Genomic DNA, 26709 nt, shown 5'->3' on the forward strand with positions numbered 1-26709 from the left:
TTGGGCTATATGATCCTTTGGCCAGTGGAGTTGAAGGTAGATTGTTTGGTTAAATACAAACCTCTTCCCAGGTCTTTCTATTTCTACTGGGCTCTTATAGAAACTTCAGAATTTTTACACATTTTGGTTGATTCCTTTACTCCATTTTTCTTCTCCAACTTCATTATGGAAGATTATCTAGTGCTTCCAATTTGTTTGGCTCCCGACTGAGAGTAGCAAGAAACACTGGCTTTTCGAATGTGCTTGATTATTTGAGTCTCCAAAGCTCTCGAGGATTGCAGTCAGTGAGACCAAGAGTTAATGTAAAGATATCACACTGCTAGTCACTTTTCACACAGTATGCCACTGAACACACAAAAATGTGGTCTATATTAGTCAGCTCTTGTTACACTGAATCTGAGAAATAGCCTCAAAACTCAGTGGCTTATGAAAACAAGTATTTATTATTTTGTTCATGGGTCTGTAGGTGAGCTATGATTGCTGTGCTTCCATTGCGGGTCACCTATGTTTGTCTCAAAGCTTCAGGTTGGGATCAGGTCTGCTCCACATGTCCTCACAATCTTAGCAGCTACCCGAGGCACGCTTTTTTCCTGGTGGATCAACAAGCACAAGAGACAAAGTCAAACTACTTATTTAAGGCCTGCATTCATGTCTGCTATTATTCAATAGACCAAAGCAGGTCACAGATGTGACTCTACCTAGCATCAGTGCAATGGGGGAATTATCTCCCGTTAGATGTTAATATGGCAGAAGGATATTTGAGAACAATGATCTAAACTGCCATAGGGGATAATGTATAAACAGATTAATTCAAATAACTCAAAAGGAATACCTACTGACTTGCAGATAAGTAGCATTATTTCCATGTGAAAAATATCCCACTTTTATAAATAGACTAATGAAAAGTAAAAAAAAAAAAAAAAAAAATAGCTCAGGTTGCCATGTATTCCTTTTCAAGTACACACAATATCACTCTATTATAATGATAGTATTGGTTATGACTATACTGGGTGTCTACCCAAGTAGGAATTGGTTAAATTATAGGTGAGTTTCTGGTTTTGGGTCACAAACACACACCCTTGTTTTTAGGTGTGTGTTCGTGACAAATGAGTAAAATGTGCCCCGAAAGGAAAGCACTTGGTAAGAAACACTGTGTAGTAAGAAAAAGTAACTCAAAAAAAGACATTCCAGATTTCTGGCCAAGATGGAGGCGTAGGTAGAACACATTGCCTCCTTGCACAACCAAAAGAAGGACACAACAAATTTAAAAACAAAAAACAACCAGAACTGCCAGAAAACCAACCTGTATGAAAGTCCAACAACCAAGGAGTTAAAGAAGAAACATTCATCTAGGAGATAGGCAGCGGGGCTGGAGAGGACATGTCGCAAGGCCGTGGCTGGTGCACCCAGCAGGTGAAGTGGCAGCTGGCAGACCAGGCGGTCCATTTGCGTGCAGATAAATTGGAGGAACAGCTGAGGAGCGAGACATACTGCACAACTCAGGGTTCCAGTGTGGGAAAAGAAAGCCTAAAAACCTCTGGAAGTAAAAACCTATGGGGTTTGAGGCAGCAGGAGAAAGTGCAAGCCTCACAGGAGAATTCATTGGAGAGACCCACGGGGTCCTAGAATGTACACAAACCCACCCACCCAGGAATCATCACCAGAAGGGCCCAATTTGCTTGTGGGTAGCGGGGAAAGTGACTGAAAGTCAGCTGAGAGCTGAGCAGGTAGCATTGTTCCCTCTTGGACCCCTTCCCCACATACAGCTCCACAACACAGGGACCTGGGTTGCCCCGCCCTGGCGAATAACTAACGTCCTGCCCCTTCCAACGTAACAGGTGCACTGAGACAAAGAAATATGGCCCAAAAGAAAGAACACACCAAAGCTCCAAAAATACAACTAGGCGATGAACAGATAGCCAACCTCTCAGATGCACAGTTCAAAACACTGGTGATCTGGATGCTCACTGAATTGGTTGAGTATGGTCGCAAAATGGAGGAAAAAGTGAAGGCTATGCAAAGTGAAATAAAGAAAAATACACAGGGAACCAACAGTGATGGGAAGGAAACTGGGACTCAAATCAACGATAGGGAGCAGAAGGAAGAGATAAACATTCAACCAGAACAGAATGAAGAAACAAGAATTCAAAACAATCAGGAGAGGCTTAGGAACCTCTGGGACAACTTTAAACGATCCTACATCGAATCATAGTGTTGCCAGAAGGAGAAGAGGAAGAGCAAGAAATTGAAAACTTGTTTGAAAAAATAATGCAGGAGAACTTCCCCAACCTGGCCAAGGAAATAGGCTTCCAGGAGATCCAGGAAGCTCAGAGAGCCCCCAAAAAGTTGGACCCAAGGAAGCACACACCAAGGCACGTCATAATTCCATTACCCAAGATTAAAGCTAAGGAGAAAATCTTAAAAGCAAGAAGAGAAAAGGAGACGGTTACCTACAAAGGAGTTCCCATAAGACTCTCAGCTGATTTCTCAAAAGAAACCTTGCAGGCAAGAAGGGGCCGGAAAGAAGTTTTCAAAGTCATGAAAAGCAAGGGCCTACATCCAAGATTACTCTATCCAGCGAAGCTATCATTTAGAATGGAAGGGCAGATGAAGTGCTTCCCAAAGAAGATCAAGTTAAAGGAGTTCATCATCACCAAGCCCTTATTATATGAAATCTTAAATGGTCTGTAGGGTAAGTGAAGGCAGCCTGGCTTCCTCACCCAGATGCTTGGGTAACTACGGGGAGCAGCTTCTCACAACCTTGAAGGAATCTGATAAAGCAGTGTTCCCACAACCTTGAGCCCGGGTCTCACAGCCTTGAGCCTGAGTGTGATAAACTGCCCCTTAGTCTTGAGTAGGCTCGCATGTGCAGCTCATGCTAGGTCACTTTTTGACCTGAAGCCAGCTTTGTATGTGCTAGTACTTAAGGAGGTAGGGATTTCTCATAGAGAGAGAGAGAGGGAGTGGGTGAGGGAGTCAGGGTGCCGACAGGGACTTGTGGCCTGTGTGACTCCCAAATAAAGGCATGTCAAGCATCGCCATGGCTTTATGCATCTTCATCCATCTACCTGAATCTCAAGTAGACCTTCGCAGCCCAGGGAAGCTGCAACACAGGGACATATCTAAGAAAAAGAAGATCAAAAACTATGAACAGTAAAACAGAGGGGAGGAGGAGGAGGAAGAATGGGGGGAAAGGTACAGAGAATAAGCAGCATAAATAGTAGGAACAAAATAGGCAGGGGAGGTTAAGAATAATATAGGAAATGGAGAAGCCAAAGAACTTATACGTACAACCCATGGACATGAACTAAAGTGGAGGGGAATGCTGGGGGGTGGGGCAATGTAGGGTGGAGGGGAATAAAGGGAGGAGAAAAATGGGACAACTGTAATAGCATAATCAATAAAATATATATTTAAAGAAAGTTCCTTGTGGTTCTAAATATTATGTCACAGGTCTTTGGAAAAATAAGCTGTCTATTTAAAAAGAGGCTGATTTAGGGCAAAGCTTTAAACTAGAGGTTTATGTTTCAGTTTTCTTCTCAGGAAAATATTGTTTGTTTTAATATAAGAAGCAAAGTCAAAAAATAAATAAAATCTGAGTTCAAGCTAGGTAGGTTTGTTTACATTGGAACAATAACTTTAAACTCTAGGAAAGAAGAGCTGGTAGCTCAGAAAAAAAAAGCAAGTAATAGATTCAAGGAAAACTGGTTTGTTTGTTCCTTTTTTAAGTTAGTAGGGGTCTTTCTCCAAAAATGTTCTGTTTTTAAGATTCATGTTAAGAGTTGGATAGATACAAGGGATCAGGGAATTTCATCAATAACAGTCAAAGATGGGGTAATTTCAGTTTCAGAAAATTCTTCTCATTTGACTAGATGAATAAATGGAGATATTGAAGCATGAGAGTTTGATATTTTGTTTCTCAGCTCAGAGTACTTCTTTCTGAAATGGAATTGTCATTTTGAAACACAACATCTAGTTGCCTTTTTTTCAAAGAAAAAGAAATTATACATCTTGATTAACCAGCAATTATCTCTAATCAACTGAGAAAGCACAATTTTTTTTATCACTCTCACAACTTACAGTTAAAGATATATACTATTTACCAGAAAAAATTACATGCTATATGGAGCTTGTAAAAAATGTGGTGGGAACTAGAAACAATAAGTTTGGCAGTTTAGAAGGAGTAGAGAAATCTGTGTGCAATCAAACTTGAGTAAAGGAAACATTAAAAACATTTTTGAACACAAACTAATTAGAGACCAGCTCTCCTGAACCCTTTTTGAAGAAACTACCGAAGGATGAATCTAAATCAAAAACGAGAATTTATAACAAAATGACTGATGAATGTTGAATCTCTTTTTTAAAAAAAATATTGATTTTGGAGAAAGAGAGGAAGGGAGAAAGGAGAAGAGAGAGGAGGAGGGAGGGAGGAAGGGAGAATAAGAGAGAGAGACAGACAGAGAGAGAGAGATCAATTTGTTGTTCCACTTATTTATGCATTCATTGGTTGCTTCTTGTTTGCTTCTGATGGGGGATTGAACTGGCATTGGGACAAAGCTCTAACCAACTGAGATACCCGGCCACGCCCTGAATCTCTTTTATTGTCGGACCAAGGATGAAGTAAATGTGGAGATTATAGCTGCAGAACTGTACATAAATTTTTAAAGAAACAATTTAAGTTACAAGAGTCCCAAAACTACCCTTCTTTTTTTTTAAGCTCAAATGACATCTACTTTAAGAGAACATCCTTTGTGGGGAGACAGAGATAGCTTCAAATAGTAACTTTAATACTTAGTGGTTATATTATTTTGGGCCAGTTAACTTAGCTGAATTTCATTTCTTGTCTGTGAAACAGAGATAATAACACTTACCTAATAGAATATACAGCAAAATAATGAAAAGTTTATTTATCAATAGATATTTATTGGCTCTTATCACATACTTGGCCCTCTCCTAGATACTAGGTATATAGTATAAATATAATAGACATGGAGCTCACCTTCTGCTTGAGGGTAGATAGATAAATAAATAAATAAAATATATGTGAAATGGTAATAAGTGCTGTGAAGAAAAACAGAACAGGGGACTGGTGTAGAGAGTGCTGGGAGCTGGGAGACATTGCAATTTCAATTGTGTCGCCCCTGAAGGAGGCGATGGAGCAAGCCATGTGGGTGTAGGATGGTAGGGAAAGGGCCCAGGGAAGGTCACTGCCCTAACTCCTGGCTATGACTCTGGTTACTTGTCTATCTCTTGTAATGATTCACGTTGGCCCCCCGAAGCAACAACACTGACTTCTGCAACTTCAGAACAAGATCTTCCAGTGGGGTACATTCCTGGTTTCACTCTGTAGTGGAGCCACTGACTTGCCCTGACTTGAACTCTCTGTATCTTATAGAGGCCCTGTATATATAAGTATTTTATCTGGCACGTCCTTAATAACAGCCCTTTCTCTCCATTCCCTTCCTGACTCTGACACAGGTGCTGGATGGCTGGGCTGGAGGGAAATCTTGAACAAAACCATTCTGTGCTGAGCTAAGTTATCACTTATCACACCTCCTGATAGTTATTTTCTTCAGGCTAAATTTCTGCAACTCAAATTCTTCCCTTTAGTGTGTTACCTCCATATCTAGGCCTCTGTTCAAGGAGTTAAGTGGTATCTTCTTTCCTGGTAGCTCAGAGGTATTATTAGTATAGAGGATTTGGTCACTACCACTCATCTGCCATTGTTCTTATTCACTAATTCACTTATACAATATTTGTTTTAGCACTATGTGTCAAACTCTGATTAGTATTGGATATGCAGTGGAGAATGGAACAGATGTGTTTCCTGCCTTCACTGTCTAAAAAAAGTGTCCTTTGGTTCTTATGCAATAGACTGTTCCTATACCTACCCTATGAGACAAGAAATAAGTATGTTGCTTGTGCTACATCATCTTTACAACCTCTGTAATATATAGAAAATGGTATTTAGACTTGATGATTCCATCTAATCAATGATCTTCAGCATCATCATTTTGTGTTTTTAGAATTTGTTTGATTTGTATTTACTGTATTCAGTGCTATTTGATTTAAATTCATTGTATTATAATATAATGTCTAGAGGCTCCTATATGATCTAGGCATTATATAGATCTGCATTCAAATAAAAACAAGTTTAATAGCCAGGAGTAATTGAAGAGAAAATTTGAGGGTTTTTTTTTAAGTGCACGAAAGTGGCCCAATTTATAACATAAAGCAAAATGTTTTAAAATTCTCTTTCACTATCCATCTCTTATTTCCCTCCACATAACTGCAGCAACTTGAAATAAAGATCCCTTCTTTTTGTTCATCCCTTAAGTCAGGTGCTATGTCTGGGCCTTATGTGCCTTTCATCTCTGCCCACCCCTCATATCACGTTTATTAGGAAAGTCAGCCTAGGCTTTTTGGTTTATTTCTTTTCTTTTTACATCATGTTTACATGGATTTCCTAAAATAGTGGTTCTTAAACTTTAGTATGCATCAGAATCATCTGGAAGTCTCATTTAAAACACAAGTTAGCTGGACCTTACCTCCAGAGTTTGATAAAGAAGGTCTGATTTGGAGCTCAGGAAGTTACATTTTTAACAAGTTGCCAGATAGTGCTGATACTTCTAGTCCAGGGACCAAATTTTGAGAACCACTGCTCTGCAACTTAAGAGCATCTGGGAGTTGTCCCAGCAAAAAACACTCATTCTGGGTGAAGCCTTTATTCTACATAAATAATATCACTTAATTTTTTTATATGTTAATATAATGCTTAAGAATTTAATAAGTCATCTTCAATCACCATGTTTAACATTCCGTAGGTAGCGATGTGTATTTGGTAGACTCTACTATAATGCAAGAATAATAAAATAAATGATATTTATTGCTTGATTGCTTATACAGGAGATAGTAGAGTAGGGTTGGTAGGAGAGTTAGCCCTGAAGTCAGGTCCTCTGGGATTCAGTCCTGAGGAGGCAGAATTTATGGGGAAAACCCTGGGAGAGTTATTCTCTTGTGCCTCACATTCTTACTTTTGAAATTAAGATATTGGAAGAAAGCACCTCAGAATTGTTATGAGGCTCAAATGATTTAATACATATAAAAGCCCTTGAAAAATGACTAGTGTGTTGTGTGTATTACGTTATCAACCACTATTATTATCAGTAATTTTTAAAGTGTTTTCCTCGTTATCTCTTTAAAACCTAAAATCCGTCCTAAAAGATAAGCACCTCTATTTTCCTCATTGTGGAGACTAGGCAACAAGTTCAGAAAGGTCTCCCAGCCAGTAAAAATCCCTGGTCTTTGTATTTCACCAGCATTTTCCCGAAAGAATTATGTTTTCCCATAAGAAAAATGGTATAGGGGGAGCTAATTTGAAAAGAATATTTGAATATGATTGAATAATTACTTGCTTGATCAAGGTGATTAGTGAATTTTATAATCTAATATTGTTATGTCCACTTTAAAATGTATTAAAGACAAATAATGGAGCCAAGTATAGGTATAATAGTGGTTGTACAACACACTAGTAAGTGTGTAGTATTTACAAAGTACCTGTCATGTAAGTTATTAATAAATATTTGTTGAACTTTTAGAATGAGTATGATTTGGAATTAAAATTACCTAAAATTAAAGACTCATAATGTCAAAAATTAGTGAGATTACATATACAGAAATGGGCATTGATATACTATTATGAGATTTTTGGAAGTCAATTTGTCAATAGCCACCAAATTTTAAATATATATATTTTTCTTTGGCCCAGGGAGTCTGAGTATCTACCCTAGGAAATACCACTATATTCCATGAAATGTATGTACAATGATGTTCAAATTTAGCACTGTTTTTAACTGTGAAAATTACAAACCTAAATGTTCAGAAATGGAGGAATCATTTAATAAATTATGAGTTATCTGTTTTATTGGCCATTGTGTAAGAGTTAAAAAGAATGAGGGACAGTGATACATAATGAAAGAAAAGATCTCCAACATGTGTTAAGTGAAAAAGTGGTAACAGGATAAGTGTATAATTATCCATTTTTTTCATATAGCTCAAAACTATATCTATAGGAAATACATAGGAAAATGCTTAGGAAAAAGTTGGGAAAGTTACACACCAGACAGTTATTAGTGGTTACCTTTGGGACGTCAAGAGAGCTAGGCAAAGGGGATCAAGAGGAACTTGTACTTTGTATACTCTATATTCTATATGATTTGAATTTTCCATAATTGGTATGTATTACTTACTTGTGAGATAAAAAAAAGAATAAAGTAGCTTGCTCAACAAATACACTTTAAAAAACCTTCAATAAGGATAGTAGATACTAAAACGGACAAGAATAAGTTTTCACAAGCTTTAAAACAGATCTGTTCTAGTAATTAGTATTTTTTTAAATTTCCAAAGTCATCATTTTTATTAACAACTTCATTATTTTTAATGTTGTTCATTCCCAGAACATTTCTTGTGAATGATAAAAGAGCTGAATTGGCATCTGAGTGCAAAGCACATGAGGCTAAAATTCTTGTAGCATTATTAGTGTCTGGCCAAAGGAGTTCGCCTAAGGACTATTACATCATTTCATCCTTGATCTGTAAGAGATGAAGTTGACAGTGAAAAACAAAACAAAAGAAAACCCCCCCCCAAAAAACAAATAAACAAAAGCACCATTGCACAAAAGGGGAAAGCAAGACAGTATTTTTCCCCCCTTCAAATGAATGATTATATCACTGTTCAACAGGAAAGAGTATTAGGTGTGGGAGAGAGAAGAGAAAGTTATTCTTAAGGCTTTCTCAGTTTCAGTATGAGGATTGTAGGAGAGTGTGTTAGTTTCCTAGACTGCCATAACAAAGTATCACAGACTGGGTGGCTTAAAATAACTTAAACTTACTGTCTCACAGTTCTGGAGGCTAGCTATCCAAATCAAGGTGTCCACAAGGTCATGCTCCCTCCGAAAGCCCCAGGGGAGATTCCTTCTTTGCCTCTTCCAGCCTCTGGAAGCCTCAGGCGTTCCTTGGCTATAGATGCATCACTCCAATCTTGGCCTCCATTGCACATGGCTGTTTTCTCCCTGAGTGTCTCTTTCTCCTCTTCTGAAAAGGATATCAATCATATTGGAATAGGGCACACCCTAATGACTTCATGTTAACTTGATTATATCTACAAAGACCCTACTTTTAAATAAAGTCCTCACAGGGGCTGGTGGTTAGGACTTCAACATATATTTTGGGGGGTGGGAGGGGCACAGCTTAACCCAGAATAGATGAAAGTCTAATCATTTATTAATAACAGTTATTTAAAATGTATGGCTTTTGCATAAGACTGACTTAGTGGACTTTAAAGTACTTCATGGTCATTCAATGACAATAATCTCAACAATAGCTCAGCATGACATAGGTGTTTTTTTTTAAGAAACCAAATTTCTGGTAAAAGAATTCAAGCATAGGCCACTGTGATGGATCTTAGGTCAAGGACACAACTGGGAGGACAGGAATGGGGATAAAGTAAGAGCACCCTAAAAAAGGTCTTCACCAGCTGCCTCTGCTAGGAGGAGCATACTGGCTTTCCCTCTGCCCAAGTCTCAATATAAAGAGGTATAGACTCTTAAAACAACTAATTTTAAAAGGAAACTTTGTATCATTACTGTAACTGGAAAACTGGTATCCCTTCTCAACATAAGAAGGCTTTGTAGATGGTTATCTTAAAGTTAATATGATGTTGTTAAATTCTAAATAGATAACGTTGACAACCTGAAGGAGTTTATTGAAAAGGGGAATTAATATTAGATGTTACAGACTTCTTTACCCCAATTGTGACTTTCTCCGTTAATATAAATAAGGCTTAAAGAAGTATTAAATATAAATAAGAAGGATGTGTACTACCAGGGCCACATACCCCATATTTTGGGAAACGCTATATAAGTATTTCCCCAAATAGTCTAAGTTATTAGGGAACAGATTCACTCTTTTGCCTTAACTTCCTTAAATCACAAACCAAATAAATTGAGATAAAAATAAATTTTCTTCCGAAAGTCTGTAGCATCTGACACTACTTTCTCTCTTCTTGGAAGTCTACACTTTTGGTTTTTTTACTTCTGTAACACTAATTGTAAGACCGCCAACTTACAGTGTGCCTACTATTTTACCAAAACAGTTTCACATTCACTATCTTGTAAAACCTATCCTTAGGGGTTATGTATTCCAGGTGAGAAATATTGAGGGTCAGGCAAGTTAACAATTATTTGAAACATCAGGAAGAAAATCAATCTCATGCCTTTAAATAAATGTTTTCTAGACCTTTTCTCTTATTCATTGTTTCCTGTTTTGCTCACTTGCAAAAAAAAAAAAAAAATACAGCCTCAAAGCCTTAGAAAAAAGAAGGCATCATGGGAAAGACAAAGAAGGAGGAGAAAAAGCCTAATTAAGGACAAATTATAGGCATAAGGATATGTAGCCAACTAGGGGTAGAAGTTAAAATTGAGAACTGTTTCTTGCAGCAGTTTCTGGTCCAGTTATGTATTTCATAGGTAAAAACTGAAAAACACAGTATTTAAATGACTTATGTTTATGATGCTTTAATGTCAAATCAGATTTTGCTTTGATCAGTACTGTAGCTAGAATGGAATGATTAAGCAGTTACTGTAGCTACATCTCAGAAGATTCACAAAATTATTACAAAGGAGGTAGAGTGAAGCAAGTGAGGAAAGAAAACTGAACAGTGGTGAGGGGAGTGATGGTAGGGAAGAGGAGGTAAAGAAAATGTCCTTGTAGGAAAGATCCATCATCCTCAAAGATAACTTATTTTCTGCCAACCTGTGGGTTCCATGTAATGTCTTAGTTGTGACAAATACTTATATAGTTATGCTTGGTTTTATGATTAAAGATAGACTTGAAAAATGTGTGGGTAAATTAGATTTTTTAAATATATACATTTTCCCTGTCGTAACCTGAGAGAGTATATTTTCTTTTCTTCTCATCAGTGTACGATCATAGCTGTCTTCCTACATGTTCTTTCACTGTAATTACGCTGACACTACTAGACCCAGCTTATGAGAGAAATTTCTAATAAGGAAGTATTTTCAAGATACCAAATACAGGAAGTTTCTTTGGGCCATATAAGGAAAAGGAAACTAAAAAACTATGAGGATTATTCCTGGTGCATGTTTGCTCTTTTTCTCCCTTCTGGTCATTCTTTTCTCCCACAGCAAATCAGCTTTCTGTGCAAGTCCATGTACTTGAGTAAAGATGGCAGCCTCACAGTGCTTAACCTCAGAGCATGGGTAACTTATTTTAAATGAACAAAAGCCTGAGCAACTGTCTTTGAATTCCAGTTCCAACTTCCTTAGGAGTTGGCTTAGTCAGGTGACAATTCATGGTGCAATCAAGAGTGTGGGGGCAGGGTCACAAACAGTAATATCAGGGCTAGAGGTGGCTACTCTGGGTGAAGAGGGAAGAATCTTTAACCTAAATAAAGACTCAGGAACTGATGTTTGTAAACTAACAATAAGCCAGGGGAATTTCTATATTTAAAAGTGAATCTTGGTATGAATCTTTTTACAAAGAAAAATATTTTTAGTGAATTGCTAACTTTACCACTATGTTAAATATTTTTGTAAAGCGTAACTATAATCAACATTTTGCACAATGTAATTATCCACACCTGAAGGAGGAAGTTAATTCCTAACTTACAGAGGAGGATATTGTTTGGGTTTTCATGCATAGAAGTTAAACATACCTGGTTATCTCAAGGGAGGGAGGGACTTGTTTCCACGAACATGTTTTTCTTTGGGACTATAAGGAAGGATGAGAGGATTGATACAGAGACCAGGTCTTTAGTGCAGAGGAGGTTTTGAAAAATTTTTTGGCATATTAAACCAAACCTTGAAATGAATAGTCCTGAAATATCTAGATGATTCAAAATAAACAAACAAACAAACAAACACATTGCTTGCTTGTCTGTCTACCTGATTCATAGTTCTGCCTTTGCCTTGTATTATTAGACCTGGGATAAATCAGCCTCTCTTCATAGCTCCTTCCTTTCTGCCTTAAGAAAAGTCCATCTTCTCTACCTTGGAAAGAAAAAAACTGCAGGATCTATCTCCAACCCTTTGCTGAGGCCTGTTTCCCCTTCCAAGGGCTTTCTACACTTTTTTTTTTTTTTTTTTTTAAGATTTTATGTATTTTTTAAGAAAGGGAAGGAAGGGAGAAAGAGAGAGGGAGAAACATTGACATGTGAGAGAAACATCAATTCGTTGCCTCTCACATGCCCCCAACTGGGGACGTGGCCTGCAACCCAGGCATGTGCCCTGACTGGGAACTGAACCAGCAACCTTTCATTTTGCAAGCTGGCACTCAGTCCACTGAGCCACACCAGCCTGGGCTGCTTTCTATATCTTTTTTCGCTCCCATGTGTATGTTCCCCTTAAGGTTTTTTAAAATTAATAACTTTAATAATTGATTTTAGAAAGAGGAAGGAGAGGGGGAAGAGAGAGAGATGGGGTTGGGGGAGAGGGAGAGAGAGAAGCATTGATTTGTTGTTCCACTTATACAGTCATTGGTTGATTCTTACAGGTTCTCTGACTGGTGATCTAACCTGCAACCTTGGGGACTGGGACAATGCTCTAACCAACTGAGCTACCTGGCCAGGGCCTAAGACTGTTTTTATTATTTCATCATTTAATGGCATAGTTTTATTTTTTTAAATCTAAATGCAGGTCTTGGCATTTATCTCTATTACAACTCAACCCTAATTATGCCAGCCCACACAGTTATGTGTAATGCAAGAAATTGTGACACATTCTTTAAGATCACAAATTAAATCCACCATACTTCTTATACCTCCCAGCTTGGTAACATTGGTAAATTGTCCCTACAATAACTATAATAGCCACTTAATAACTGTACTAAGTCTTTGAAAATACTTTTTCATCTAATCTTCAAAACAACTCTTCAAGCAAGATAGTATTATCCCCGTTATACTGATGAGGAAATGGCAGTTTAGAAAATCTCAATTTCTTTGGTGAAAGCTGTGATTCAAATCTGGATTGGCCAGACTCTGAGGCTTAAGTTCTTCAACCCCTTGCCCTGGGTCTTCAACCCTGGCTTTGGTTCAAAACCACCTAAAAACTTTCAAAAGAGATAGAAGCCAAGGCCCCATCTACCAAGCCAAGGTACAGTTTTTTTGTATGCATGGATCTGGGGAGAGTCAGTCAACAACTACTGCCAAGTTCTACTACAGTGGAAGGGCAGATATTTGCTGCATACCACTACATAGTGCCCCATAGCTTACAATTACCTGCTAATTTTTATTTTTAGATATGGGCCGTACAATCAGTTCTGAATCTAAATGTATTATCATCCAGTCCACATTTCTTGTTTCTCCATATTGTGTGAATGTTGTGAAAGGTTTGGTCAGTTTTTTTTTTTGTTTGTTTGTTTTTTGTATTCTCTTTTGTCATTATCAAAGAACAGGGCAAACTTTCTAAAATGTTTCTAGGAGCAAATTTCTAGTTATCAGGAATCACACAAAGAGCTAAACAATTCTCTACATAGTGAAAAGAGCTAAATATTCCAGGGCAGTATTACCTTAAAATCCCAATATTTTAGTGAGAAGAGAGGCTTTCATTATCTGAATGACAGACACTAAGCAAGTCATTTAATCTCTCTGCATAGGTATATTGATTTCTCAATTGCATAGGCCTCCGAATAATATATTTCCCTTGTCCACCTGTCTTCCATATCCACATCTCTAATACAAAAATAAAAATTAAAAAATGCATCCATGTCCCCACAGAAACCCTCAATATTCTCTAGTTCCGAAAGGCTTTTTTCCTGTGAACAGGCAGTGAATAGGACAGATACTATATGTGGTTGAATAAACACATCATTACAAAATATAGAAACATCACTTAACTACAATGAATGTATCTGCACTGTTTCAGAGTTCTAAAAGGCTTTTTTTTCCTTTTCAAGAGAAAATGTTTTTATTTCCACAGTTCAGTGCTTTTTATTTTAACCCCGGCATTAAAGCCGCATTCAGCACTTGCCTTCTTTTGTGTGGGCCTGTGTTCTGGTTTGTACTACAGTAACAGTTTTCGTTTGTAGGAAAAGAGAACTCTCATGGTGGTTGCTGCTTGTAATTTCAGCCTTAGTATTCTAAAAAGGTTTCAGTTTTGCCTTTGAGTCACAATTCACATTTCTTATTTTTTAAAAAAGAAATTAATAAAAAGGGATTCTGCAGCGTATTTTGCTTGTAAGTCAGTAGCCATATGAATAGGATCCCCAAACCCAATTCTATCATGGGAAGGTGCATTCCCCTCACATCAACCAAAAGTTCTTGCTCAGACACTGTGCAGGAATTCAACTCAATTCAAACACTATCTACCTGGAGCACCAGATTCCACAGGTTAAGGGGTCAGACCTACCAAGACTGCCCATCACCTCCCTCCCTAGAACACACACTTCAGGTGCCAACATCAAGCCTGGGTTTTTTTAACCCGTGCTTCTGACCAACTAATTATAGATTGGAGGTTCCAAAGACTCCTCCCATTCAGAATGCCAATATGAAGTCCAAGTTGTTACCTGTACTTTTGACTAACAGGCTGTAAATCAGAGGTGCCCACAATACCCTTCTTGGGTTTGATTAATTTGTTAGAATGGCTCACAGAATTCAAGAGAAACATTTTACTTACTAGATTATTGGTTTATTATAAAAAGATATTAAAATATACAGCCAGATGAAAAGACATCTAGGATGAGGCCTGGAACAAAGGAGTTCCTGTCCTTGAGGTGCTTGGGACCCCTACAAGCTGGCAGTCACATGGAAGCTTTCTAGTTTCCCAATGTGAAAGCTCTCCAAAAAAGGAAAAGGAGTCTTCCTGGGTTTTTTATGGAGGCTTCATTATGGAGCCTCCATAAAAAACATGGCTGACTGTATCATTGACCTTTGGCAATTGAACTTAATTTCCAGCCTCTTTCCTTATCCCAAAATGGGGTGTGCGTGTGGGGGGAGGGGGTGGATTGAACTCAAAGTTACACACCTCTAATCACTTGATTGGTTCTCCTGTCAACCAGATAACACCCTTGGGTGAGGTCCAAAAGTCACCTCACTAACATAACAAGGCACCTTGATCACTCTCAATGCTTAGGAAATTCCAAGGGATTTGGGAGCTGTGTATGATGAACACCAAATATCTTACAAATCACAATATTGCACCATATGAATGCAACTGCCCTATAATCTCTTCCTCTTACGAGAAAACGGGACCCTAGTTCATTATTTACTTGAAAGAAGTTGGTATGAATTCAAGTCATTTGCTATTCTGTTATCATTTGCTCAAAAACCCTTTGCAATGGGTCTTAAGTAAGAAGAAATGCAGGTGGTGCTTTGGTGAGGTTTATTTAAAGAAACAATTAAATACAAGCTAGATCTGAATGACAGCATCACTTGCGTGTGGAAAAACTGGGACCATAAATGCATCAGTTCTCTCAGACTGACAGAAGGCTAATCAGTGAAAAAGGCCCTATGCTGTCAGGTAAAGGCTACATCTTTGACCTCACCTTTTACCACTGCCCCCTCACTCTGTCCTTCAGTCATAGTGACCTCTTTCCTGGTCCTTGAACTTGCCAAGCACACCCCCTTCTGAGGGTCTTTGCCTCTTTGATAGTCCTTCTGCCTGAAACTCTTTTCTAAGATAGTCACAGGACTGGCTCATTCTCATCCTTCCTATCTCTGCTGAAATGTCAGTTACTCTGGGAGGTCTTTCCTGACCACCTTAACTAAAATAACACACTGCCTGCCCACTTTCTACTCCTTCACTTTGCATTATTTCTTTTAGGGGCAGTTATGCACCCGCACGTTATACATTTAAGGCATTTTTGTCGCTTTATCAGAATAGTAGCTCCAGTACGCAAGGAGTTGACAGTTAGTGACCACATAGCACCCTTGGGGGCTTACAGCCTGACACCTTGTAGGTTCTCTGTAAATATTTGTTGAATAGATGAATGAAGCTCTTTGGGACGGTAGAAGTTGTTTCTACTCAATCGCACAGGCCTTGCAATCAATTCGCAGGCAGCTTGGAGCCTCACCCCACCCTCAGTGCTTTCTAGCAGAGGGGACTTGGGCGTTCGGGACTGCACTGGCGCAAAACAAACGCATTGCCCCAACCCTAGGTCTCGAGGCCGAGACTGGGGAAGTACAGGTTTGCTGGACTTGGAACGTGGAAGTTCCAAGGCAGGAAGGAGACAACAGCGCGCGGGCGGGAAAAGTCTGTGCTGTGCCAGGCTGCCCGCAGGGGGCGCCTTCCTTGCTGGGCTGACTCATTACCAGCCGTCTCCGCAAAGTGAGGCCGCCACACAGACAGCCAACTGGGGGAGGGCCGTCCCCCTAGCCTCCGCTAGCTTCTCCGTCCGCTCCTGCCCAGGGTCCGTCCCGGGAATCTCCGCGCATACCGGCCAGCTTCGCAAGAGGACACGGTCCTGCGTGGAGCTCGCGGGTCGGCCTCTCGGCTAGCACCAGGATAAGCGCGGCCCGGGTGGAGCGGCGCACGCGCAGTCCGGGGGCGCGCGTCAGGTCCCCACTCCCGCCCCCGCCTGGCTCAGACCCGGCCTCAGTAAGCCGTGAACCGGCTGCCCCACTGAAGGCCAACCCGTAGGCTTAGTCCAACTGTCGCCCGCGGCTCTCAGGAAACCGGGTCGCCCGGGTAAGGGTGGAGACGACGACAGTGACTGGCTTCCCGGCTGCCTGAAGTAAGAGTGGTGAGGGCTGCAGGAAGTAGAGAGGAGGAGGCGCAGGAGGGGGCAGCAGCGGCTGTAGCTAACGGCCTCCCTCAGCACTGACCGGCTGGGCCGGCGATCGGCTCGCTCGGGAGTTCGCGCTGCCGCCTCAACCACTCGGCCCCTGGGCCCGGACGTGGGGCGCGCGTCGGGACGAAGAGCTGCTGCCGCGATTCAGGGGAAGGCCCGGTCCTCGCCGCCAAGGGATGTGAGTGGGAGCCGAAATCGCACGGGAGGGCCCCAGCCTGGCGGACGGTGGGAACCGTGCCCTCTCCTGGGGCTTCGCGGATCTTGGCCGGCCCGAGGCACCTGGTAGGAGCAGCCCCTGCGGGCTTGGGGGCGCGTCCTTGTCGCGGGATCCGTGCAGCGGGTAGTGTTATTGCTGTCTAGTCTCTGGGTGGAAGACCGCAGTTTTCTCTCTACCACCCTCCTATATTCTGATCCCCGCTTTTCTCCTCCTCGTCGCTGTAAACTTGACAGCAAGAAAATCTTCCTCTTTCTGGGCAAACAGCGGAGTGTTCTGCTGTTGATGTTTGCATGCATGTGTGCCTGATATCCACCCCTACCCTTTATTATACATCCCTCTTTAAAATTTTCCAGACATCCAAACAACCTGGAAAAAAAAACCCCAAGATGCATTTCCCCAGGATTTCTGCGGTAGTAACTGCTTCTCTTCTTTTTTAGGTTTCAGAAACAGGCAAGGGAACAAGATGTGAACTGTGTTTCTTCTGCAGAAAAAGAGGCCCTTCCTCCCCTTCCCGCGAAGGTGGGTATGTGATCCTGGCTGCTGTCCTTTATCGCTGCCGTAAAGGTGAGGGTATCACGAGCTGTTGAGTGCGAGCACAGGGAGGTTGGAGCGTGTGTAGGCAGGCAGGGCTCCTGGTTTCTTACTCCGCTGAAAATGGAAGTGCTGAACTTTTGATGTTGGTCTGGGAGAGTATCTCGAGGGGGTCTATGGTTGCTCTTGGATCCTTTAAGAAACATTCATTGTTTCTTTCTCTGCTGATTATACAATAACACAGCTTTGAAGAAAAAACGTAGTCAGGTACCCTTTCTCTTCAGGCAGCCAGAGATTCTTAATCTTTCAGAGGAACATTTTCTAGTACTCAGAGGTAGTATTGAGAGAACACGTTAGCCGTTTTTGTTGGGGTTTCTGCTACCACACTGAATGCTTCCTGGATAGTTTTATCTGCCTAAGTTTGCTGTGTCAGTTGAATTTACCAAGTTTGCTTTCCGGTGATTATTAATCTGCCAGAAGAAACTCCTTTTCTCTGAATGAAAGGATAGAAGCAGCTGAGGTGTGTCACACATAGTGGGGAGGAGAAGTCAGGAAAAGTAAACCAAAAGTGGGAATGAGAGATGACAATTGCTTTTGGTTTCATATTGTACAAGTGAGTTTTTGGGCTACTGCAAATATTCTGATATAACACCCAGCAGATATGAAGATGAAGAATCAACCTTTGGCATTCATTTTCCCACCCCTTCACCTTTCAACACTTAAAGATGGAGAATCTTTTGTTTGTACATGCACATATGTGTTAGTGTGTAACAAACAACTGCAAACTGGATGTGTCCAACACTTGCCTTAATAGTACATGTATTTACCTGTATAGGAAAGCTGCCAAACTTGCTGACTAGATAAGCACATAATGCTTGTTTTTGCTCTAATTGAATGTTCTATGGAGTTTATAATGTTTTAGGGACCGTTTAAAGATCATATACTGTTTTTTTTGTTTGTTTTTTCCTGGCGATTTGAGACAGGTTTCTCAGGTATGGGAAGGAATATCTTTTCTCTGCTTTTACTTGGCTCTTGCTGAAATGTGGGATGCTTTTGAGGCAGAAAAGGAAACAGCACTGGCTTGGGAGTCAGATCTGGATTGGAATCCTGGTGTTGTATTACTTAAAATCTCTTTGAGCCTCATTTTTCTTATGATTGATGTGAAGATTGAATCAGATTATGCATGCAAAGTAGTAAATTGCTTGCCTGCTATAAAAGTTTTGGCTACTATCGTGGCTGGGCAGGCCAAAGGGATTTGGTGAAGGGCGGAATGACTCTGCATATGGTGATCTGCTGGTGACCAGTGTTTCTTCCCCTTTAGTATAAGGAGAAAAAGGACTTTTAGATCTTTAAGTAGTTAACGTATTTTATACCTTTTTTATGGAAAGGTTGTACTTACTGCTTTGACATCCCCACCCCCACAAGTTGCCCCTACCAACTATTGTGCTGCCCTCTTGTGGTTAATGGTGCTAAGAACTTTCTTTTGCTCCTCCCATATTGATTTTTTTTTTTTTTTTTTTTTTTTAAGTATGGTTTTAGACCCTTTCCCTTCGCTCCAAGCACACAGTTTCCCAAATTGTGGGCTGAGATGCCCCAGGGCCTCAGTGAACTCAGGCCTGAGCTATTCATTTGAAGTAGTTCACAGTTGCAACATTAGATTGATACATTTCTTTCTATAGTGTCATATCTTTTCAAAGCTGTGTTTTTAGAGGTTACTCTGATAAAAAGCAAATGCTACATGAAAATCGATGATACAGGCAATAGGAGTGTGATGTCTGGTTTCATTCCAAGGTTTGAGAAGTTGTACAGAGCCCAACAAGCACTAAGTTGTAAGAACATTAACACTTAAATGGTTTGAACCTACCTACTTAAGTATTTCTTTTGGCCTAGAGGGCCTGGGAAAAAATTACAAAGACTGAGGACTCGCTGAATGGAGAAAGTTGGAGAACCTCTGCCCTAGCTTTTGGTTGGCTTTTTTTTTTTTAATTTAAAAAAGAATTATTTTTAATGGAAAAACTGCATTTTTTAAATGTTGGTCACTAATTGATCCTCCTCTCCACCAAAATTATTGATCCATTTTATTGGTCAGCTAGTACCAGCTAATCATGTTAGGGATAAAAGAAATATGGACAGGATATGTTGAATGGGTTAATATAAGTGGTAAATGAGAGAGGTAGTTTTAAAATGATGCCTAATTTAAATCCTATGTAACCATGGAGAGAAGGAAATTACAAAGGGATATAAAGTAATGATTTTTAGGGGGGCATGCTGAGTTTGAGGAGATGGTCAAAAATGCTAGAATACCAGTACTGTGACCAGAGTGACAAATGAGCAAGATTAGTTTTAAAATGAAAGAATTGGGCATCCTTTGGTTGTTTGATAATGATTTTCCTGGTGTTAACCATATGTTTTCAAATCAATTGTGTATGCTTTGATGAACAATACCTAAATTTAAAAAGGACACATACACAGAGTGATAAGCACATGGGGAGCATTCAGTAAATGCTATGCGTTAAAAAGGAACTTTAGTCAGTCACCAAATATTTATTAATACCTACAATGTTAAAGGTACTTTGCTATGTCCAAAAGAGATGCGGAGAAGTATAAAATAGGTTCCTTTCACTTGGGGAGATAAATAATGAAAGTTGCAGATATTTGAGGTCACTTAGAATTTTTTCTTTCTTTCTTTTTTTTTTTCCCCTAGGTCACTTAGAGTTGAAGTGAGCATAAAAGGTTACAGAGAGGAGGTAGAATCAAATCTAGGTAGGATTTGATTTTGCTTAAGAGGAGTCAACTTGTATAGGAAGTAAGCAAAGGCAGGATATGCATAATATATTCAAAAAACAGTACATAAAACAATTAGACTGAAATGAAGGTTTGTGTGGGAGAGTAGTAAGAAACCAGGTTGAAAATGTAGGTTGGAATTAGACTGTGGATGCCTTTAAGACTGGGGATGAGAAGAATGTACTTTGCTCCATAGGTAACAGAGAAACTTTAAAATTTTTGTATTAAGAAGAGCTTGCTAAAAGTATTTTAGGATAATCAGAGAGGCACCAGTCCTAGGCATAGTATGATTTGGAGTAAGAAGTAGTGGAGTAGGAAAATAGTCTAGGCCTGAAGTAATGAGCATTTGTACTTCGTGGAAGTAAGACTGGGGAGATGTCATACAAGACTTCATTATGGATTGGATAGGAAAGGAAGATAGGGCGGGGGGGGTGGGGGGGGGTGGAGAAGAATAATCAAAGAGGACTTAGAGGTTTTGATCTTCAGTGACAGAGGAAATGAAGTGTTGCAACTCCAAGACATCTGAGAACATCTGGGCCACAGTGTATACATTTTCTGCATTAGGAATAGGAGACCCTGAGATATTTAAAAAATGTATCTAAAGCTACTCTCTTAGTTAGTGATAAAGAAAGAACTAGAATTTTATTAATGGCAGTATTGTCAGAAATAAGTATGAAAGTATTAGTAGCTGGTTGAGGAGATACAGATGTAAGCTGGACTTATATTTTGGATATGTTGAGTTTGAGGTGGCAGGAGGATAGTCAAGTGAAAAATAGATAGCCAGACAGTGAGACACATAACTAGAATTGGGTAGAGAAATTTGAGGCTTGAATTATGGTGCTCAGAGTAAAAAGCAGTAGACCTGAGGTTAAGCCTTGGGAACTGCCTGTAATTAGAGAGGGGGTGAAAGAAGAACTGGCAAAGGAGACAGAGAAGGGGCAGTTAGCATGGGAAGCAAGTGGGTGGATAGGTTGAGAAGGTGAGAATGATTAACATGTTGATCATTGTTGATCACTGCCAATAAAAGAGATGAATCAGAACTGAAAGAAGGCCTTAAAAATGTTACTAGTATTTTACCTGGTATGAAATCTAGAAAAGCAGAATAAAGAAGAAAATTGCTTTAGTGCCCTCATGCAGAAATAACTGCTGTGAATATTTTGTTCTTTCCAGTATGATAGGCGATCTTTGGATTTGACAATTGGCTGAACAGTAGAGATTTCTCTCCAAGTCCTTCATCATGGGGACTAATGATGAGAATTTTGGGCATAATAAAGACTGGGAGGTATTTTTGAGAATATTCCTCATTCTTCTGTGTCCTTTCATTTCACACTACACAGGTAGTGCTATTCCTTGTGGACATTAGCCCTGCATTTGTATTGCTTGAGTAAGTAGATATTCAGTAATCTAGTGGGTTAGAGAAGTGATCTCTGGGTGTGATGGTACTGGTAAAATCTGAATAAAGTGATAAGATATGAATTTCTAAAAGGAAAGAGAAATTCTTGGTAGATAATTTAAACCTGAAGGTAGCATGATAAGTGGTGTCCAGGATTGGAGAATTGGAAAGGGGAAATGAAAGCATATCTGTTTTTGAAGCCTGTACAGTATAGCTACCAGAGGTAAACTAGGGTGGGATAGTCCATAGACTATTCATTTTGCTTGAATGCTTATTTTAATTTTCCCAAGGACATCTTTCAGCCTGCTTTTCTAATATCAGTCCTTGGGAATAGGGTATTCATTATTGCTTACAACATGATTTTAGTTTTTAATAAATTCTGATTATGAAATATAGTGTCCTTAGGTAATATTTTTGTAATATGAAAGGTGAGGAAGTACACTGTTTTGGAAACAGGATCAGGGACTGACTCTGCTGTCAACATGGTGTGTGATTTTGAGCCAGTCACGTAATCATTAAACCTTATATTTCCCTTATTTAGAAAATGAGGAATGGACTAAATCTTTTTAAAAACCTTTATTTTAAAAGGGTGAAATCATGTGGTAAAATGTTTATAAATTTCATAACAGTGTCTTCTGGTGTTTACCTCTGCATTTCTTAATAACAATCTACCATCAATATCTCCCCACCCACACTGTGTTTATACCTATACTCTGCCCTTTTCCCTTTTACAATGAATAAACTGTTCAGTGCCACATCTAAGGCTTCTTCATCTACTTGTGTAGAGGAATCCACCCCTTTTGTAATCAAGGATTTTGCAATTGTATTTCTCTTTATTTTTCTTGTATTTCCTTTTTTTGTTTCTACAAGATCTTTTCCATCAGTATGTAGTCTGATTGCTATTGCTACATGACATAACTACCCTAAAACTTGTTGATGTAAAACAACTACTTTATTAGACTCACAGATAGAGATATTATGGGTCAATAATTCAGATAGGGCACAACAATGATGGCTTGTTTCTACTCCATAATATTTAGGACCTCAGTTGGGAAGACTTATTAGTTGGGGATAACCTGAAGGTGGGGGACTAGAACCATCTGGAGGTGTCTTTAGTCATATGATTGGTAGTTAATGCTGGCAGTTGACCAAGATCTCAGCTGAGGCTGTTAACTGGAGCATGTACATGTGGCCTGGATGTCCTTACAACCTGGGGGCCTCAAGATGGTTGACTTTCTTACATGGTGAGTCAAAGTTTAAAAGCCAGTGTTTTGGTGAACATGGCAGTGGGGGCGATGCTAAGGATTAGACTCCATTTATAATAGGGAGTTGGCAAGGTCACATTGTGGAAGAAAACATGGGATGGGAAATAATGCTTTTTTAAAAAAATTAAAAAAATATTTTATGAATTTAAAAACAATTTTTTAAAAGTTTTAAAAAATATATTTATTTTTAGAGGGGGAAGAGAAGGAGAGAGAGGATGAGAAATATCAATGTGTGGTTGTATTTCACGCGCCCCCTGCTGGAGACCTGGTCTGCAACCCAGGCATGTGCCCTACAGTGGGAATTGAACTGGCGACCCTTTGGCTGGCAGGCCTACACTCAATCCACTGAGCCACACCAGCTAGGGCTTATTTATTAATTTGAGAGAGAGAGAGAAACATCAATACATTGTTCTACTTATTTATGCATTCATTAGTTGATTCCTTTTTTTAAATTTATTTTTTTATTGTATTTTTTCCATTATCATTTAGTCCCTTTATACCCACACCCCCAAGCAATCACCACACTGTTGTCCATGTCCATGAATCTTTTTTCCTTTTTGATCTATACTGCTATCCCCCAACCTCCTTCCCCGACCCACCTTAGCTGCCATTCTGCTCTATAAGTCTGTCTCTATTTTGCACATTAGGTCAGTTTGTTCATTAGATTCCACACATGAGTGAAATCATGTTATTTGTATTTCTCTGACTGGTTTATTTCAGGTCCATCCACTTCACAAAGGGTAAAAATTTCTTCTTTTTTTATGACTGAGTAGTATTCCATTGTGTTAATGTCCCATAGTTGTTTCACCCACCCATCTACTGATGCACTTGGGCTGCTTCCATACCTTGGTGATTGTAAATAACACTGCAATGAACGTAAGGGTGCTAATGTTCTTTCGAGTTAGTGTTTTGGGTTCCTTCAGATATATTCCCAGAAGTGAGATCACTGGGACAAAAGGCAGATCCATTTTTAATGTTTTAAGTTATCTTGATGTTGCTTTCCACCATGGCTGAATCAATCTGCATACCCACCAACAATGCCAAAGGGTTCCCCTTCCTTCACATCCTCACCAACACTTGTTGTTTGTTGATTTATTGATGAAAGTCATTCCAACAGGTGTCAGATGGTATCTCATTATGGTTTTAATTTGCATTTCTCTGATGATTAGTGATGTTGAGCATCTTTTTCATGTCTGTTGGCTTTCTGTATGCCCTCTTTGGAGAAGAGTCTATTCAGGTCTTTTGCCAATTTTTTAATTGGGTTGTTTGTTTTTTGGTGTTGAGTTTTGTAAGTTCTTTATAAATTTTGGATATTAACCCCTTAACAGATATATTGGTGAATATGTTCTCCCATTCTGTTGGTTGTCTTTTGTTTTGTTGAAGTTTTCCTTTGGAGTACAAAAACTTTTTAGTTTGATGCACATTTTTTTGCCCAAATTTTTGAGGGAAAAATAAGGATGCACACTATACATGGGTATAATGATGGGTATAATAATCCTGTGTATAATGCATACAAAAATGTGGGTGTGCATTATACACAGGAGCACATTTTACATGGCAAAATACGGTATGTCATTGGAATCCTGATAGGTACTGTGTTGAATCTATAGATTGCTTTAGGTATAGTATGGACATTTTTATGATGTTAATTCTTTCTATCCATGAACGTAGTATGTGCTTCAACTTATTTGTATCTTCTTCAGTTTCTTTATTCAATGTCTTATAATTTTCTGAGTATAGGCCTTTTACATCACAGGTTAGGTTTATGCCTAGGTGTTGTATTCTTTTTGAAGCAATTGTGAATGGGATTGTTTTCTTAATTTCCCTTGTGTTTGTTCATTATTGGCATATAAGAATGCAACTGATTCTGTATATTAATTTTGTATCCTGGTTAATTTTCATATGTATGTTCCCTGCCTGGGGATCGAACCCACAGACTTGGCATATCAAGACAATGATTTAACCAACTGAGCAACCTCGCCAGGTACCTGGAGATAATGTTAGGCCCATCTTTGCACTATAACTATTGCCATAGTTTACCTTTATGCCACACTTCACATCTCTCCTACACCAAAATTACATGCAAAACATACCAGCTTCCTCCCTGGAGTCCTCTAAATTCACACCCCATTGTGACATCAGCTGAAAATCCAGTATGTCATCATCTAAATCAGGTTCAGATACAAATCAGGTTCCTCAGGTGTGATTTCTTGAGAATGATTACTCTGTAACTGAAGACCTAGGAAGAAACAAGTAATACTTTCCCACATAATTAATATACAAGATTGGAAAGGCACATGTAAACCACAGTAGTCATTTCTGTACAAACAGAGGGATGGTGGAGGCACATGGCAGTCTATAGCAATTCTAAAACCTGGCTAGGTACATGTTGATATTTTCTTGATTGGGGCTCAGTCCTGCTGCCTAGTTGTTCTTAGTGGGCCCTGGCTGCTTTTTTTGGTCTTCAGTTTCACCTTCTGATTCATCCCTTTCTTTTTTCTCCAGAAGAATTTATCTTTGTTTGCGATGGAGTAATCTTCTGAGCTTGCTTCTGAGCTGCCTGTAGTGTGGTTTAAGGTCCAAAGGCCTCCTTTTATTCTATATAGTTACTGTCCCTTTCATTCTAAGCTAATATAACTTCTTTAAAAATTAGTCAACTTCCTGTGCAGTAGTTCATGACTGACTTCATGGGACAAAAGCTATACCCACAAATCTCTTATAATTTTTTTTCTACCTTAGGCTCCCTGTGAGGCTGCTGTGGAACAAAACTCTTAAGATCCTTAGATAATCTTGTGTCTGAAAGTATCTATGAGGTATTGACTTAGATCTTGCTAAGGTTTTAACAATGGATCTTACTGTCCCAGTCCAGATTAATCTTTGCCCTGATACCCTTTCTTACTTCAGGAACACTTTGCTGGCTGAAAAGACAGTTTTGAGCCCTTTGGATTTCCTTGAAATTCCACTCAAGAAGAGAATAGCTCATTCTTTGGTTCATCTCTGTCTGCTCTCTCAATTATTAAGGCAGCTAGAAGAAGCTAACTGCTTCTTCAGCATTCTATCTAGAATCTCCTTAATTCATTAAGTACAGTTGACCCTTGAACAACATTGATTTGAACCACATGGGTCCATTTTTATATAGATTTTTTTCCCCAGTAAGTATATTGGGAAAATTTTTTGAGATTTGTGATAATTTGAAAAACTTACAGATGAACTGTGTAGCTTAGAAATATTTATAAAATTAAGAAAAAGGTATGCCATGAATGCATAAATATATGTAGATACTAATCTATTTTATCATTTTATGACAGTAACATAAAATGTACACGAATGTATTATAGAAAGTTAAAATTTATCAAAACTTAGGCACATAAACACAGGCTATATGGCAACATTCGCTGCTGAGATAAATGTAATAAAAGATGCAAAAGTTAACTAGCACATACTGTACTACTGTAATAATTTCATAACTATCTTCTGTTGCTATTGTGGTGAGCTTGAGTGTTGTGAGTATCTGCTGAAAATGCTGTTTGACACTAATCTCCATGTGAGCAGTTTGTCTCCAGTAAATTGCGTATTGTAGTCAAAGTGATCTCTTGTGGTTCTTGTGTCTTTTTCATTGTTTACTGCAATACTGTGAACCTTGAATAACACTATGGGACCCATACAGAGAGCCGTGTTGGAAATGCTCTTCTCAAGAAGTTGAATTGCTTTACATGT

General features: G+C 39.2%; 1 protein-coding gene across 2 annotated transcripts in view; it reads left to right on the plus strand.

Annotated features, from left to right (window-relative positions):
* Window positions 1–16334: 16334 nt before the first annotated feature.
* JAK2 (Janus kinase 2) overlaps window positions 16335–26709 on the plus strand; it is a 102277-nt gene continuing 91902 nt past the window's right edge. The window contains exons 1-2 of one of the 2 annotated variants that reach the window (XM_054583087.1): window positions 16335–17084; window positions 17457–17583. The gene's annotated coding sequence lies outside the window, so the exon portion shown is untranslated. The remainder of the gene's footprint in view (window positions 17085–17456; window positions 17584–26709) is intronic. The other variant, XM_054583086.1, reaches the window with a different exon arrangement.

This window comes from Pteronotus mesoamericanus, unplaced genomic scaffold (genome assembly GCF_021234165.1).
Source record: "Pteronotus mesoamericanus isolate MK-2021 breed Mesoamerican mustached bat unplaced genomic scaffold, CSHL_Meso_final contig_73, whole genome shotgun sequence".
Classification (NCBI taxonomy): Eukaryota; Metazoa; Chordata; class Mammalia; order Chiroptera; family Mormoopidae; genus Pteronotus; species Pteronotus mesoamericanus.